The 19,244-nt window shown below is 36.8% G+C and overlaps 1 protein-coding gene across 11 annotated transcripts in view; it reads right to left on the minus strand.

The window, feature by feature from the left end:
- The window catches only part of DENND1A (DENN domain containing 1A), a 170,900-nt gene that overhangs the window by 143,557 nt on the left and 8,099 nt on the right, over window positions 1–19,244 (minus strand). The window lies entirely within an intron of this gene.

Consider the following 19,244-nt stretch of genomic DNA (forward strand, 5'->3'; position numbering starts at 1 on the left):
GAACATACACACACAAAATGCACAAAGTCATCAAAATCTGTGACCATACACACACATACAAATGTATGGTTACAAGTCAATTTATATATTAATGACTTTATAAGACATCTTGGTGCTACACTGAATTTTAGTCTGTTACCTTGTGCACTACGTTTCAAACAGAAGCAAAAAATTGCTTCAAGTTAGTGATTCTAGGAAAAGCTACACTCAGGAAAAAATGTGTATATATACATCTGGAATTTGGAAGAGCTAACTAATACAGCCCTGAACCACCAGGTTAACAAACATCAGATGCACTCAGACCGATGCAATTTCCTTATTCCTTTGGATTGTCAGAAAAAGCATCATGGTAATATCCTGAGAAGTTACATTAAATTTAACTTAGAGATGTTCATAAAACCACAAAATACCATGATTGAAATTATTTATATGACAACCTATTTAAAAGAGCACTCTTCAAAGCCAGTCATTTTTCAAAGGAATATGGCTGAGAAGGCCAGAGTCCTTACTACAAAGGAATTTTTTAATTATTAAAAACAACAACAACAACAACAAACCATACAAAGATCACATAACAGTTCAGAATAAGAAGCATAATGCACGTAATGCAGAGAAAAATCAAGCAGCACACTATGCAGTTTCCACCACTTGCACAAATTCCATTGCTTTGGGTAGCTGCAGCTCAGCACAGGGCTATGCCCACCAGATTCTTCACTCTTTATACAATGTTTCCAGAAACGTTATGTAGGAGGGATGTTGCATACACAATCTCTACTGTTCAATTACTGTCACATCACATTGTATCTACGGCTCCTGGGGGGGGGGGGGGCAGTGACTCATTTTATGACACATACACCTTCCACTGCTGTTCCAGAGTCGTACCACACTAGATTTTCAATGACAAAGTTTATTTTAGTTGAGCTGGGCAACTCAATTGCTGGCAGGTGCAAACCTTTGCTAACTGCAATCAAGTCAGCATCACAGCAAGACTGTACAATGATAGACAACTTTCTAGCTTAATTTTTCAGATATTCAGGTGCTTAGCTTTAACACATACAATTACATATATAATATACTGAATTTCACATATGTATATGAGCAAATCCCCCTACATTAACAAACTGCAAAGCAAGAAATTGCCTTTTAAAGCCTTAGCCTGAAAATTCTTTCCTCTCTACACAGGTAAAATGCATTATGCCAAGCGCACAAACATGAACGCAGCTGAACTCGCACAGCAGCCCCTTGCACACAAGTCTTTCAAGTAACAATTTACAGCACAACACATTCTACATTTCGGCAAAGCAAGGACTTGTTGGTAAGATGGAATGATCTACTTGCATAAACATTGAGACCATGTATTGAGAACACTGCAACAGTACATGACAAGCAACGCGTTTTCAATATAAATAAAAGCTTTCCATGTCAATCAACTGCATATAGTAGAAGAAATTAATTAAATCCATGATGCATGAAATTTAACTTAATTTCTCACCCACAAATTTCAGTGGAAAAAACAGAAATACAAACTCAGATGCACAAAGTGCTCGGTGGAATCACTCCTGATAACCTCGGTTACTTAAGACACCGGGATATATGGTTTGGATACAGTCTGCTTCTGATGCTACGTCTCACAGCAGCATCCAAACAACCAGTCCACATCATCTGGAACCCTACAGTTGAGAAAGTCACCTTTAATTTACACCTGGCTACCACATGCTTGCACGTCAGCACGTTTTTACAAGTACTGTATATTTTATACTGCATCCGCTCAGTCATTTCAGCTTTTAAACGGTCTGGGAATGTTTACTAAACTTTCAGTATCTTTATTTGGAAAACACTATACAATGGAAAGAGAACACATCACACATTGTTACATTGTTACAGCTTTCTTAGCTTTCTCTATTCTTCACTGCTGATACAATCTTTCTTTAAGAGGTGTTTTCAACCCTGCTTAGATACACAATAAATTCAGACAGACACTGTCTTTACAACATAAAAGATCTATAAAACAAACACGACTCAGTATGGTTGGCTCTCCATTGAGGAAAAAAAAAAAGCACAAGCTACCTCATTATCTATACCTGCTCTAAATCACAACAGCCACAATCTCCAAATTCTTCAAAACAGGGGAGAACAAGCATACAAACTGAAGAACACAGAAAGGCAGCTCAAACAGGAGTTCAGCATTCTACTTCAATAACCACCACGAGCATCAGCAAAATACATCTCAGCACTCACATGCCCACGTTTTAACCAAATATTTCCTAACTGACTGCCAACTTTGCCCATCAGCCTAAACGAACTTAAAATCCTTTAACACTCGGACTAACACTAATTTGCCTTGCACGCTGTATGCAGACTGAATGGAGGAGGTGTAGCTCCTCCATCTCCAGACAATAAAAAATCCTTCACATTGAGCACTTATTAGAGGTTAGAAGTAAACACATGTAAGAAATTTCTCCCAAGCTCAGAGAAGTCTAATCCATTTGCAAACATCGGAGGAACAGACAGTCTGAAATCCTTCTAACCAACATCTTCCATAGTCAATGAAGTAAAGAGCTTGAAGACTTCCATTGCACCAGTCATCCACAGTTACAAAGCATTAAAAGCTCAGGTCAGCAGAAGGACACACTGCAAACCAATGAACAGACAAAGTGAAAGCTCACGTCAAGAAAAATGTCACACGAATTATGGAACTGGTTCACAAGATAAACTTCAAATTGTGCCACAGGTTGAACTTCTGCAGTAATGGTAGCAGTTATCTCACATTTATGTTTATCACGTCTGATTTTGTAAGTTTCAGCTCACAAAAGATGACAAGATTTGTATTTCTGCCATTAGCAACTGCTGACAAAATATGAGTATTAACAGCATGTTGAAATACTGCACTGGAAATTCCTAGGCTGTAACAAATGTAAAGCACAATGTATATACTATTCCAAAAGGAAACTAAAACACACTGTCTTATTTGCAGCCTCCCCTCCTGTATGGGTACAAGTGCAATGAAAGATAAAGGGACAGATCTCAGAATAAAACTGCACTAAGAAAAGTCAAATTCATTTTACTGCTAATGTTTATACTCATGTTAAGGAGATTTAATCCAGTGTCACGAACTTCCCTATGTTTCCTGAGTGACTTCATGGAAGTCAGAGCAGGTTCACTTACCAACCTCACGAACATCATTGCAAACTCTCTTCCCAGAGGATACAGCTCCATGCAAAGCAGCTCCTGCCCATAAAATGCAGCTTGGCCAAAACCTACAGATCCACTGTTCTGTATTACCCACAACAGATGCTCTCTTTTAGGGAGAAACAGTTAAAAAACACAAAAACAAAACAACACACAAACAAAACAAACCACGTGGTTATTTTTGAAGCTGCTTCCTCTGTCGCTGTTTTTAAGAGGCAGTTCTTAGGGAAACTACCAACAGGACAGCTGAGTCACTTCTCACATTAACAGCGTGTTGAATTTCTCTCACTGAATACACTTTTCATTTTGAAAATGAGAGAGAAAAGACAACGCTGGTTTCCTGTGACAGAAGAGTACAATTTTTCTACAAGTGTCACAGCAGCCTTTCAGTTTGGTACAGTTTGGCCAGCTATTTACGGAACATTGGTGAAGGGACAGACCAAACCCATGGCTCCACACTACATGAACACACGGAGTTCACCTTGTTTCAAAGTTCTGAAATTATAACAGCCTTACCCTACAGAGTCACATTCAATGAAAAGCCAGGTACAGAATATACAGTCCACAGCTAATTGGAGTATAAGAATTTCCTGACTGTTCAATTTCATGGCATTTAAGGCTCTACCTTCCCCTCCTCAACATCCCGGATGTCAATCCATGCTGTAACCTGATTTAATTTGCCAGATGATGGGATGGGAATATGCTACAATGGCATATTACTGTAACTACGATGCTCTTTCGCTCTCAACTTTTCATCAAAGACGACGAGTTTTGCTTTTAAAAGAAGCACGATTAATTACATCTAAAAATAGTGCATCTCAAATTAGTCTGCATTTGAAGAGTACAGAAACTACAGAGCCAGGGAAGTTCTTCAAACAATCATCAGAAAATATTTCCCCCAGTAAACCACACAAAATGCAGCACAGCTTCCTTGTGCAGAAAAATAAATAAGTCAATGTATTCCACAATGGCTACAAATCATTCAGATATAGTAGGTTCAAGTTCATTATGCAGAGAGAATTACTTCTTTCTTTCCAGTAACTTTATGATTAAAGTCATGCTTTTTGTGTTGTTGCTGTTGTCCTGCTAAAATGAAATGGAATTCCATTCAGAGCAACTTTAATTTCAACACCCAGTACACATTATAGTACTTCTATGGCACAATGAAAAAGTAATTGAAACTTTTCTCCAAACCTCTGCAGACTTCCTGATGTCCTGCACGCAGCACAGCCGGAAACTTGGACTTGCCCCTAAACTGCTGCAAGCTTGGCATGCAGAGAGCATCTCAGGGTGGGGGAGAAAAGGGGAGGAGGAAAAAGAGGGGAGTGGAGAAAACTAGAGGAGAAATTTAGGCATGCACACACATCAACCAGACAAGAAGCCTCAGAACAAGTTCAGCAAGGAAACACCTATAAAATGATTTTTTGCCTGGATATAAAGCTTTTATGACTTCAATTTTTCTTTTTGAAGTATTCCTTACTCTGAAAGTGTAAGGTAAAGAAAACAAACGAAGGACAAAAGAAAATTCTATAGTGATACCCTATGAACTGTGTTAAAAGAAAAAAAAAAAAAAAAAAAAATGCACACACAAAGAGCCATACATAAAACACAAATACTGCCAGCAACACAATGAAACTACCCCAAAATATGAAAATACCAACACGCACGACTGTGCTGTTTATGAACTGGATGGCACATATCTTGTTTTCTCCTGGGAATAAGCTTGTGTGACTTTCTCACACACAGGTTGAACAGAAGCAAGCAAGGAAGAAAGCCTCTAGAAGAGTCAGTGTCAAACTTATGGCCATCTAGATCTCATACCCAAGTCACACAGCTAAAGACTGTCATTACATGCAAGAACCCAAGAGCAGCAAAAGAGCTCAGTGAGTTCATTTTCTCTGTAAATTCCTGTTTTTTGTCTGAAGCAGATCACACTGTCCCTGTGAAAGCTGCCCTAAAGTTTCAGCAACCCAGTCAGACCAAATGAACCATCAAATCATCTTCTAACATCTATTTATCAACCTGCACAAGCAAGTCTCACAAGACTTAAACACGAGTCTTCCACTGCTTCTAGCATTCAATCCAACTTTCCACCTATGAGCATCTTGCTTAAGCCTATTTTACAAACCTGTTAAAACAGCGAAGTACTTCATGTACAAGATAGAAACAGCACTTGCTTCTCAGATAAAAACACAGGAAAACTTCAATTGCCTTGGGGCTTCATTTGTTTCCTCTTACCATGTAACTGGCTGGGAGTTGCTGTCACTTCAAGCCACTGCTCTGTCCCAACTATCATTTAGAAGATATTTAGCACCACACACACTTCATTACAGAAAGGTAGCAGACATTAAGAACAATACATCCATTTTCCTCTGCCATGGTTATGAGTTCAAAAGTTCTCCGTTTCAATACCATTTGAAAAACCAATGCATCACACAATAAGTGGGTGTTGGAGAATCAGGAAAAGCACACAGTTAGGCCTGATCTAAATGGTAACATAAGCATAACCACAAGCCCTGAAACTAAATAGTCAACTCAATTTATATTATTTCAAACATTTTCTGCAGCATGAACTCCTTTGCCTCTCAAGGCACAAGTTCAGCTCCTCCCCTGCAGAGCATCAAGCTGTAAGAGCAACAAATCAAGAAACAATGGACTGATGAAAATGTGTCAGAGTCAAGATAGGATAAATGATAAGTAAAAGGATATCAGACAGTTGTGCATCAGACTAATTAGACCCTTTTATAAGATACTGTCTCCAACTTCAACTGCTACTCTTTAATGATTTGATTTCTCAAATGGAATGGTGCCAACTTCAATCAAAACCTTACCAATACTTTCTGTCACAGATGTGAATGAGCAGTGATGCTAGGCACAGCATACTGTGCACGAAATACAGTTGGGGAATTACCCCTATACTGAATTTGCAACTTCTTTTACTACGTCCATGTCAAGAAATCAGCATAAAATCCATCACATTATAGTACAGATTAATTTCCCTTAAATTCTAAACTGTAAAAACAAGGACAAGTTAAAAGGTATAAGGTCTGATGACCATAAAACTCAGAATTAATTCTTTAAAAGAAAAACAGAAAGCTTTCAGCTCAGATAAAATTTTAAGCAGGTGATACTGACACAACAAAGCTAGAACTATAACTGGATGCATAAGACAACTTTAGAGCTAAAATAGCATCATAGCTCAAATACAGAAGACATAAGGGTGTTTATTTCAAGTTTTGTTACATATTTGTACCATCTTTAATGGAGGTCGTCAGATCTTTCACATGCATGGGTTAATTACTTTGGTAATACCTCCAGCCCACATTAAGGTATGGTTGACATACTTTGAGTTTGTTTCACTATGCATTTAAGTGAATGTTTCTCTTCATTACCAGCTGTTCTTCAGTGAACCTGGAAATTCAGTATCATTGGAAAACTAAGCCAAACTCCAAGAGTCCAGGAAGGAGTCAATTTCAAATGAATTAGGCTTTTCATTTCTTTTTTTGTTTCCCCTCCTGTAACTTTAGTCAAATTACACAGAAACTATAATTTATAAAAATGCCATTAGGTAACATCCTAATTCAGTGTTCAAGAAGCCAAAAAGCTGGACTTATGAAATAAAATACAAAGCATTCCAAAATGTTTTACAGACTAGTAATAATTATAGAAAAGTAACTATAGAAGCTGAATAGAAGCACATCACTTAGGTAGGTCTTCAATTTGGGAAAAAAAAAAAAAAAAATCATTAATTTCTTTTTAATGAGGATTGTTTTTCTTATAACCGTTTCAGCGCACTATAAATTTAAAGGAGATCTGCTCAGGCCACCAACACCAAATTTGATTCTCTCCTGCCACTTTGCATTTATATTCCGAGGCAGTAGAGTTGCCTGGTGACAGCCTCTCCGCTTCAACAGCAGCTGGCAAGCACTCCGTGTCCTAGGAAATAGTTAACTCATATTTCATCCTACGATTCCACGTGGCGATCTGGAAGTGCCAGCACCACCCAGGGCAGAATTTACAAGTTACAATTTTTCTTAACTCTCAGAAGCAATAAAGAAAGCAAAATAAACGGCCCATCATACGTAGCTAGCACACAGCAAACAGTAACCCAGAGTTAGTGCATCGTCTAGAGTTCAGTACCAGACACAAGTGGTGATTGCATAAATCTGTCAATTTAGCTTATGTTTCCAGAATGCAAATTCTCAAGTTACGCAAGGTAAGACCAAAGCAACCGGCGAGTTGACGTGTTTACAAGAAACAGTCTCCCTCTTTAATATTTACAAGGCGTGTGTTTCAGCATCGCTTATGTACGCTGATCAGCTTCCCCAAGATCGGTTTTGCTGAATGGTCAAGCATACGTAGCGCCAGAATGTATTTATTCATGTCAGCTTTTTAAAGCAAAAATATGAGATTTATATTCGCAAAGTGACAGTTTATAGCCAACATAATTCATATGTAACAATGGCACGTTAATAAGCACTGTCACTCAATTAATTTTAAGATAAATTTTTGCATAATGTCACATTTCCTACTTTCCTGTGTCAGCCAGCTAATTTTAAATTCTCTTTGTTGTTTTGAAGAAGGCCGGGAACAACATTTTAATGCAATATTGCTGTTTAGGAATACTATATTAAAAGAAACACACATAAAAACACAACATGGCCATTGCAATCAATCAACTACATTACAAAAAGCTTAAAGACTTCATTAACGAAAACAAACTGCATTTTCCAACGTACTTCCAGACCCTTCATTACTATAAAATTGTTTATAAACCTTAAAACATTTTCCAAACTGCATTATTTTCACCACATATTACAGAACGCTTGACAGAGTAACACCTCTAAAAAAAATCCAGTTTCTCAAATTCTACCATCATAAATTCTGATAGACATATTATTAGTCAAATACCTACCAGGCACTGTATAAATATATTTGCTGCCACACAGACCATCACATTTCAGGTTTAATCTGAACTGATTGAAAAAGCACTTGAACAGAAGTGTTCCAGCCAACCATAAGCTCTTGAAGTATTATAATAAAAAACAAACAAAAAAAATCCACAGTAAACCACAACTCTTCTGCAGTTGAATAATTGGCTAAACTACACAGAGAATACCTTCTTTGTTAAACGTGCAACAGTGAATACTGATTTCTAAGCCTCAAGCTATGTAACTTTGCAGTGTCTAAAACTCTGACCTTACTTTCATACTCTCAATATTGATAGTATCAAACCAGTTTCAGTTTCAAAGTTACCACGTGTTACTTCAGTAGAATACACCTGCTCCCAATGACTGTTGTGCTTTACTGATCTGCACAAATGCCTCCTCTTATGGGAACCTCCTTGAAAAGCAATATAAGATCATATATAAAAGCTCTTCTGAACCATTCTGGGTTTTCAGAGCTTCAAAATTTCTGAAATTCTCTCTCTGTTTATTTCAGAATGCTTTAGTTATTCAAATGGCATTGAACAGATACTATCAACAATGAAATTGTGCCAAAGAAAAGTGGCAGTATAGCATTTTTCAGGATACATTTTTACGAAGAGCAATAATAGCATGTTGTGGTTTCTACAAGAGTGTACACTTCCTTAGAGAGTCATGCTTAATTCTGTTACAACTACTGAAATCTAAACGACTACTACGTTTTAAGGCAAGCAAGTTCACATATAAATTAGCAATAATCGCCTTGTTTGTACACTTAAGAACATAACCTTGTGCCCTTCAGTACTTAATTTCATGTTTTTGTTTCAACTTCAACTGCATAACACTCCTATCTCAACTTATCAGCCATATTAGCACTCTTCATCCTACCAAAATGTTACTGCAAACTTGCAAGGGTCAGTAAACAGAAAAAGAAACAGACTGGACTGGTCAGAGTGAACATCAACAACAGCTACATCACTGCATGCTGTGAAAGCCTACAAGCCAAGGCACTGCATGAGAAGAAAGCTCATAAAAACAGGGAAAGCGTTCAATACGTTCTCCTGCAAAAACTTTCTGTGGAGTCAGACGGGTCGATGGTGGATGTTGAGCTTCTTGAACAGCATTCAAAATTTAGTGAAGAGGGTCCAGGGGAAGAGGTCTTGATTTGGTAAAACACACCTTATGTACCTAATGACCAGAAGATGAAAGAAAAAAATAGATTCCCTCTTTCAGAATAAAAGTTCATTACCAAGACAGCATCCAGCACTGGGGGAGGACTGTGGGTATGTGCACACCACAGTACTGACGTACTTTGTATGAGCAATGCTTCCAGCAACTATTAACAGTGCTCAATTTCTGCCATGTGTGATGCTATAATAAAAGATGGCTTCTAAAAAAGGAAGCATAGTACATTTAAAGCAGTACCAACAGCTCAAAGAGTTATTTGTTCTATGTAAAGAGGAGCCTGCTGATATTCAGTGCAACTAGACAGGAAACCTACCATATCCGTAAAAAAAAGTATTTTTGGTACTGCAGAAAATGAAAGGCTATCAGAAGAACGCTTAATTGCAAAACAGGAGCGTGCAGGGAATCTTTAAAGATACTGGGCGCTTCCAAGACGTGTGCAAGCACTTGTCCTGCTGCCACAAGCAGCCCAGTGCGGTGTTGAAGCACGTCACAGATCACGTTATATTCACTGAACAACAAGCCCTGAAAAGCAGGTATGCAGAAAACCACCGATTCCATTTATTTCCCTTATCATCTCCCCGCCCACTTTTATTACATAAGAAAATCCCATTTTCAGACTTTTTCCATAACTGCCAGTTCTTGACAATCTGCCCACCCTTAGCAGCTCCACTGAAAATATTTTGTCCTTTACTATAAATTTCAAAGGAAACCTAAAAATGCAGCTTTAAACCACTTCCACTTTTTTTTTTCTCTCCACAGGTTTATCTGCAAGGCAGCAAAGTGCACGCAGATGGCCATCAGCTCCCATTGTGCTGCCATGCAAATCTATTGATGGTGACCAAAGAAAGGAGAAGTGCAAGCTGTCAGGACAGGGGCAGCACCATCAGATTCTCCTCGATCTGCACATTGTAACTGATTTGCAAAAACAAGCAGTATTACACAGACAGGAAGGAAAGATGTGTCCTATAGACAAAAGGTCCTCGGATACAACTTCTCAGAATAACTCAGAGAACTGATGGAGAAGAACATAAGAATGTTCAGAGGCTTTTCTCACAGCATTTGGTAGAAAAAAACACCAAGAGGGAGCCTTGTGTTATTGCACAGCTGAACGTTTAGCATCAATAAGCAGAAAATGAGGAGGAAAATGATTCTTAAAATCAAGAAGAAAGCTCTAAACCACTACAGTACGCCCAATAGAGACAGCTGCTTTTAACAGACAAACACACCTTAAACATGAGGATACACTCCTCTCCCATTAGCTCGTACCACGCCTAATCAGGCTTCCAAGCTCTTCACATCCTTGCTGCTACTCCTGAATTTATACACTTTTGTACTGTAATCAAGGGACTTCAGTCTGCTGACTGAAGAGAATCAACAGGTTGCTTTTGAGAACTCTCAATCCCCAACTGCTATTTGCCCTATATTCCAGTATTTTCCTTCTTGAAATGTAAACATGTACATCAGTAATTGCAGTATCGCACCACTAATACTTCACACCATTATTCTATAGTGGTTCTATTCCTATTTCTTAAATGATATTTTTACTACAAACATATATGTTTAATTTTTAAACATGAAAGATTAAATTAGAAGCTACACACACAAACAAACTCCTCTTTAAAAGGGTCAAAACACTGTATTTACACCTACTAGCATTCACCTTTTTACTACAACCTTTATAACTGAGCTTAAGTTTGCTTTGAACAAAACAGGGTTCTCAGCGATACAAGCACAAGAAAAAGCCCTGCATACAGTTAGTCTACAAAGAATTAACTGGATTAATTAGCAAGGGATTTGAGAAGCAGCTTGGAGCTAGAAAACCAAAACACTAAATTGTTTAAATACTTTGGCGATGGATCAAGGTTTCTAGGCAGCCCTATGTTCCATTCTCTTTTTTTTTTCTTTTGCTCGGTGTTTTAACACATTTAACCTGACAAGGTACTTTTTCATGAGATATGAATGACACTGTCAAAATACTCAAAAAGAAGATGTGAATTAAAAAATGCCACAAGCTGTTAGCAATTCTGCCAACATATATGAGCCCAGGCAACACTAATTAAAAATCAATAGCTTGGGACATAAATAGCTCTTATCTCTGTTATAGTATATCTCTAACATAATTCTTTCATAAAGAAAAAAGCCAATGTCTTTGCTATTATACTGACTGAATTGACCACAACAAAGCAAAGAAATATGGCAAAAATGCTGAGCAAAGAAACACATAAGAGAGAGGGAGGACAGGAGTATGAATGACTGGAATGTTTCAACCTTGCACCATCATTAACACATAACTGGTTGGAAACAGCCACTCCACAAATATTTGCAGAGTAAGTTACCAGGAGGAACATGCCAGGTTTTTACTGCTAACATAATTCTATACAAAAGTCCTGTATGCCAAAGAAATAATAGTGCATTTCTCTGTTAGCCAGACCTTATTAATCATTATTCTTTACTGTGTATCTCAACTGAAGATAAATTACTGCAAATTCTCTGATAATTAAAAAATAAGGGTGAGAAGAAAAGAGCCAGCAAACAGCATTCGGTCTCTTCTTCTGTAATAATATGATGTTCAAATTAACATCAGGAGGTATCTAAGCTAAAAGACATAAACTAAGCCAGGAACTTAAGTCAGCACTTCTGTAAGCTGTTTTCAAGCATCTGGCTTATGGAGACTTGAAAGAACTAAACCCATTTTCTAATAAGAGACCATTCAAGATGCATCAGATTTGTGCATGCTTTGGGTCAGCCATACTTAATTATGAGAACTCAGACATCTGAACAGTTTCTACAGATTTTTTTTTTTTTTAAGAATAAACAAAAATCATACCAAAACAGAAAGGTTACGTTTAGTTTTACTTCTTGTCTAGTGAATCCTGAATTATTTATTAATTACTGATGATGGAGATATCATACACCTCCATACTTGTCCATCACTTGAAGAAAGGCATTAACCAGGCAAAAAAAAATTTAGCAAAAAATTTCCTTGAGTTTAAAATAAAAAGGAAAAAAATCATTTACATAAGACCTAAATATACACAGGTGAAGGAAATAAAACTTCTGAGGTGCCCATACAAAAAAACAGTGGAAAAGAAAATAACAAAACAGTAGCACCCTTAAAGTGAAGTTTACAGGACCAAAAGACAAATGTGAGCTTTCAGGAACATCTTGTCTGAGCTAACCATAAGCATGTGCAGTAATGCTTGACTCAGAAGACAGCTTTGCTGTATCTGCAGAGGAACATCAACAGCAAACATTGGTAAGGCTACAGTGGACAGGCAGCCATTCGGGAATTAACGTCTGGAACACACAAATGGTGGAATTACAATTTTCAGAAATACAGATCAGAAATACTGAACATACGCAAGCAAGACTCCACCTCAGTAAAATTATATGCCAAACAGAAACATATTGATAGGAATAATCAGATTAAATAAAAACGTATTTCCATCATGGCATACAGTCACAAAGTACAAGCCTTTCAAATCTTAAATGACAACATTTCACTAAGTCGGCTGGATTTCAACTTCTATTAGATGAATTTTGGGACATGCCTTTTTTTTTTCCTGCTCCCACTCCCTCACTACAACTCCACTTTAAAACAAATGTAGGTTATTGACCAGAGTGCAGCCCAAAAAAATCAAAGATCCTATTCACAGTTTGCAGACACCAGGTGTGAAGACAGTAAAAAAGACAACCTCAGCTGCCACAAGATCTTCCAGACTGTCTTACTTTTCAACGATGTATAGTCAAAAACACACACTTATGTGGAGAACAGTGCAAGGAGGAAAGAAGGCAAGCAGAAAAAGAAAGTTAATGCAGCACTATTACACTCCATTTGGAAGGAGCTGGGGCTGTTAGTTCATTTATTTATTGTTATTATTATTAGAACACAGAACCAGAGCTCATACTGACCCCCTAAATCAAAAGATTTGAAATTCCAGACTTCTCCAATAATGCTTCATCTCAATGTAAAAATACAAACCATCACTTCATTAACATTTCAATCACCCACTACACTGAAGGCTCAGGAAAACAAAAATTCAGAAGCTCTGTTACATCATCCTTCTCTCCATTCTATCATTATAAATTAAACTGATTATAAGATGGAGAAGTAATTTGCAAACTCTTTCAAAGGACATGATTTACATTTTTCCTCTGCAGTGATGAAGATATCCCCCTAACATGCTGAACATGTGTTAAATATTAACTGAAGATACTTCTACCACATATATAGTATGTATCTCTATCTGTACATATGGCAAAAAGTAGAAGACATCTTTATGTCCTGGGTTTACTTTTAGTATTCCAACATTGTTTATAATACTGGCACAAATACTGCCACCAATAAAGAAACAAACATTAAAAAGGTGTCCTTTAAGCTTTCCTTTAAGGCATCCACAGTAATGGCATAATTTGCTCTGGACATCATTAAAATGTAAAGTTAATGAGGATTCAGCTGAAAACAGAAGAAATGTAACCTATTTTCAGGCAAAACTTCTAACACTGCAATCAGAGGGAAAACCTCTTTGATGTCTCTTTGTCTCTTCTCATTAATTTTCTTTTCGTAAAAAAAAAAAAAAACAAAGGCTGTTTAAACTAAAAAATGCATAGAAGTTTAAACATGGTAATTATAGTCAAGCTGCAATGAGGTCGCTAGGTTTTTAAAACTTTGAGATAAACAAAATTGGGATGTATGACTATTTTAAAAACGATGTGAATAAATACTCAATTGTTCATGTGAAATCCACTGCATTCCAAGGGGTAGGTCTATGTATGGAACTGATTCAGGTTGGTTTACTGAAGGACCTAATTCCATATCCAGGGTAAAAAAAGCAATCAAGAAATAGATCAAAAAAGAAAAGCACCATCAGTACTGCATTGCTAGATATCACAATTGGTATTTCAGGAGTAACAAAGCATATACTTTGCAATCTCCAAGTGGCAAACTGAGATTCTGTTACTTTTTACCTCTACAGTTAAAATACAAAGTACTGAACCATTAAATAACTCTATTTACTCACTAACTCGGATTTATGAATACTGCCCACAGCAGTGCACTTCTTTCCATGAGAAAATACTTTAAAAAGCTATTCAGTTAAAAAGCACCAACAGAATCCAAGACGCACGGAAGCACTACGTATTTTTAGTGAACAGTTAATGAGCCATAATCAAAATGATTTTAATATCATTAAAAACAAAAACAAAGATAAATTCTCAAAAACAAAGTTAAGATACTTAAAGTAAAAGCAACAAACATGCAGGACAAGCATTATCTTCAATGTGTAAGAACATCATTCACAACAGAGCAAGATACACAGATATCTACAGCATTTTTCCATGTCAAATGTCATATCCAGACAAAACGGCGTGACTAACGTATTAATGTGATAATTAGAAGTATGAGTTGTAATGGGTTTGTGGACATAGGTAACAGTTCTACAGATAATTTCGTGCCCTATGTGATCTACTTTTATTTGTTTGATAGACCACTAGAATTAAACCAAGTAAATGATCTACAGACAAGCATCACATAAAACTAAACTCTGATATACTATAGAGACAAGTGGAGAGCAGCTTCGGAAGACTGTCTCATGCTTATTGGAAGGAAAGTGGTCTATTTGCTTATTGGTGAGGGTTGGGGTTTTTGTTGTTTTCGTTTGGGTTTTTAACGACGCATTTTACCACCGTTTGATTCTGCCCTTTACCACAGGCTGGTTCTGGTCTACAATCTCTTCAGAGTCAATTTCCATTCTGCTGTATCTTTTTCTCTTGTCCTACTATCTTTCCTTACTTGTCTGCACCATCCTACAGTCATTAACAAAAAAATAAAGAACACGGTTTGAATAATATTAAATGAAATACAAATCTTACAAACAGATGAAGGACACCTGATTCTACTGTGAAACTATACTGTGATAATTAACTGTTTTGTCTTCACAATTCAGTATCTGAATTTTTATTACTTACTTCCTATAGCAGTCATTTATATATTTAAGAGTCTTTGAAACAGAAGATCTCAAAGATATATAAGCATTTTACAGGTCAACTTGACATACCTGAAGAATCACTCACTTAAGGGATAAAAGTATATAAGAACTAATTCAAAAGAAGTAATGTCACTGTTATTTATACTCCTAACTATGTCGTTTCAACATATTTCTCATATTTTATCTTTAAAGGAAGATGGGATTCAGTAAATCCCATTAGAATGCAATGAGAGTTGCTAGTTCAGCTCCCTTCAGTAACATATGAAATCCGTGAATGAATTCAGTGTGTAAAAATACTGCTAAAAATACTCCCAACAAGGTTTTACTTTGTTTCTTTTCGCTCCTACTCTACACCTGTAACAGCCAATTAAGTCTAGGACAGATCACATATTTTGGTACAGTGAATATTATTTTGGCAATAGCTCTTCCTTCCTGTTTTACTATGGGCCCTTCACCCTTAATTCCGTGTTCAGCTTTCTCAGTTTCTGTTCCAACTTCTGTGAAATAAGTTTTGTCAGAAACAACACGTAAAGGTGTCTTTAAAAAAAAACAAAAAAAACAAGCAAACAAACAAAAAAAACATAAAAATAACATTCACAAGAGCTAATTGATCTGTCAGCATTTGGAACCTTGAGAGGTAGATCTACCAAAACTGCAGGGCCACAGCAGGGCCAAATCACTCTTCACATCAGTCGCAAGTCAGGAGCATCTTCTGGAATTCCTTCTCTCATCAATGAGGGAGTTCAGCAGAGAGCAGGTAATGGCCCTTAATCACAGACAATGAGTATGCCAGCATATTAAGAGAATATGATGCTGTGATTAAACTATCTTACCTCTGTTATTCACAAACACAGGGGAGTGAACCACACACTGACCCATAACTGTGAATCAGCACACAGTAGCATTTTATACAGAAAACTGTGCTATTCTCTGACAGCACAAAAAATTGGAGTGTTTGTGTTCTTTAACATACAACTCAAAAAGAGTAAGGAACAATAATGGACCTGGATCACCTTTTGCTTCACCGAATTTACTTTGCTTGCCTGTTAAACTTATTCTCCGGGTAGAACTACTGGCCCCTGTATCAGCAGACCAAGTGTGGACACTGCTTACAACATCAGGGAAAAAAAAGTCCCTACTCTTAACCTACAGGGAGTCTTCTTTAAAGTCATTATTTCTTATTTATTTTCCATCTGAATGACACTCTAATTAAAGTTCTTTGTTCTGTACAAGTTACAGAAACATCTATTCTGAGATTAACAGCTGATTTCAGATGCACTAAGCAAAAGTTAACACTCCTTAATGAGATTACCTGTTGTGATTAAATAAGGACAAACAAAAACAAACCACCTTGGAAATTTCTGTGACTGAGTATGAACTACAGTTAAAATTACTCCTTTAATTTAAGTCAACACCTCCATAACAACTTTTTGACTCTATTCAAAATATAATCTGTTTGCAGTTATTGGGATAACAGCCCTACTTTTAAAGGAGCACATAAACATAATTAATGTTAATTGCAAGACGCCTGTGTCAAATTCTTAAATGCTTCAAATGGTGAAATATCGAATGCTTCAGTAGCATTTGGTATCTAAATTGAATCTCACAAGGACTCTTTAAAAAGAACCACTCCAACTCCTCTATGAATTCAAGGAAAATGCAAATACAGCTAGTGAATGAAAATTATTTGTTAAAACCATTTAAAAAAAGCTCTCTAAAAAAGTTTCAGTTTAGCAGTTAATTTCAACCTGCAGTTAAAAAGGCACTAGCTGTCAGTCAGTTTTCTCACCCAACTCTATCGTGAAAAGAAAAACTGACAGATCACAGGAGCTCGCCTTTGTAAACCAATTCAGGAACTTTCATGCTTCTTATTTGTTAGGTTAAAGGTTAAATTGCTGACCTCTGCCCTCCTGCTTAGCAGCCTTTCCCTTTTTCTGTAAAGCTTTATTTTGGGGCTGTATTTACATGGATTAGTCTCTTTTCACGCTAAGAAGGAATCTGTTCACAGCCAAAGCCTTAGTTCTGGTTGTACAAAAAGCAGTCACAATTATTCAGCAGCAGACAATGCCCATATTGTGGATTTACAAAAAAACCACCTCAGCCATGGCCAGCTCTGTCCTTGCTGCACAAAACAATAGAAGAAAAATCTTATCAAGCATTCAAGAGAAAGCAAACAAAGCAGGCCCACTGTGAACTTGATGAAGATGTCAAGCTCCTTTAAAAAATATATAAATCAACAAAAGAGTTTAAAGTCTTGTGAGTAAGACTTTCTGTGCAGAATTTTTCTCTCTAGTTAAACAGTGCCAGCAGCACCAATGCAGTGCAGACTAGTAAATACTTGAAATAGAAAAGTTTGTAGACAGAAGCAGTTAAAGCATGATGCAAAAAGAACAACAGATCTCTTCCCACAAAGTAAATTAAAGAAATGGAAGAACATTCATGATTACAGCTAGCTTTTTGCTCTTCATTAAAGCTAGCAGTATCAGCTAAGAACATACCTAAGGAATGTCTTAAGTACAATGTATGATGACTTGCAATATGACAAATTCTAAGATGTTTCATAAAGTGAATTATGTACTTGATTTATATCTAGAACTCAAACTGGAAACTGCCTTTGAACAAAATAGTTCAGACAGTGCTACTTGGTCTGGTTACTTCAGTCCTAGTAAGTTCTTTGTGAATGTCTTCCACCTTGTTGGTACTTGAAAGTGATTGAAGAAGCAGAAAACAAAGCAGCAGCTTAGGAGAATCACCATTCCCACATGCTTAGATTAGGTTATTTTTCCAATCACGTCTAATGAAGTTTGACACTGCACCATAAAGGTAGGATAGGAAAACTCGTGGTACCTGAATTACGGCACAAGTTCAACTCAAACCCTTTTTACCACAAAGGAATGTTTTGTATTTCCTTTGTTACTTATTTAATGTTACCTATTTCCTAATACATAACAGGAAGATTTCAAGCAACAAAATGTTTTCACTTCACAACATAAAGGTTGCTCTAGGGGTGCATGGATAAGGTTTGCTAACTTCTGAATTACTAACTCTTAACCTTACTGAAGTAACTTTGTTTATGTTCAAAAAAATGCACCAATTTTAGGAGGCACTGATGCATTACCTAAAATTACAACCTACAACAAAGAGAATATGGTAAGGGGTAGCAGTACGTGCACTCTGCAGAGGCAAAAGACTGCTAGTTCTCTCTACCTGAAGAAGTCCTATCATGGAAACCACAGTAACAACTGTAGAACACTTTCAGAGCCCAAGTACGTCATGATATCTCCCAGTAGAGTTAAGGACTTCTATAAATTTCAGTTATAACATTTGCGATGTACTGGAGGGGAGGGGAATAGAGGGAAGAGCTATTACAACACTAGGCTAGAACATGAAAAGTAAAGAAGGAAGTACTTAAACTACTCACAAGCTTCTAGTAGGAACAAGATTAGTAGTACATGCTACTCTCCGAGCCAATTCAAATGCAAATTCCATCCTTTCTCTCAAACAATGATAAACTCCCTCGGAGTTAATAGTTTCCTTCTAAGACTCATCTCTCTTTTCAACTTAGTGGTATGTTTTCAAAAAAAGAAAGAAGCACATGGTGAGTCTACAGCAAGACCTTTTAAATTCTGTCATAAAAGAAGTTGTATAAACTACATTTCCTTTACTAATCCAGTGAACATTTGTTAAACTCCAACACATTTATACTGTGTCCACGCTATCACATTTAGGCTTCTAACTTACCATGATTTAAAAAGAAAAAAAAAGAAAGAAATCCTTTAGCTGTACTAAACCATTTTAGCTTTTTCCTTGAACACACAGCAAGAATTTATGCTACACTCACAAAAAGATGAAAGATGAGGTCCTTGGAGAGAAAGGCCTTTTGGCACGCTACATGGCAAAGCTACAGCTTTGACACACTTTTATAAAGTCTGCTTTGGCGAGAACACAAAAACCC

The sequence above is a fragment of the Tympanuchus pallidicinctus genome, unplaced genomic scaffold (genome assembly GCF_026119805.1).
Source record: "Tympanuchus pallidicinctus isolate F22 unplaced genomic scaffold, pur_lepc_1.0 scaffold8, whole genome shotgun sequence".
NCBI classification, from domain to species: domain Eukaryota; kingdom Metazoa; phylum Chordata; class Aves; order Galliformes; family Phasianidae; genus Tympanuchus; species Tympanuchus pallidicinctus.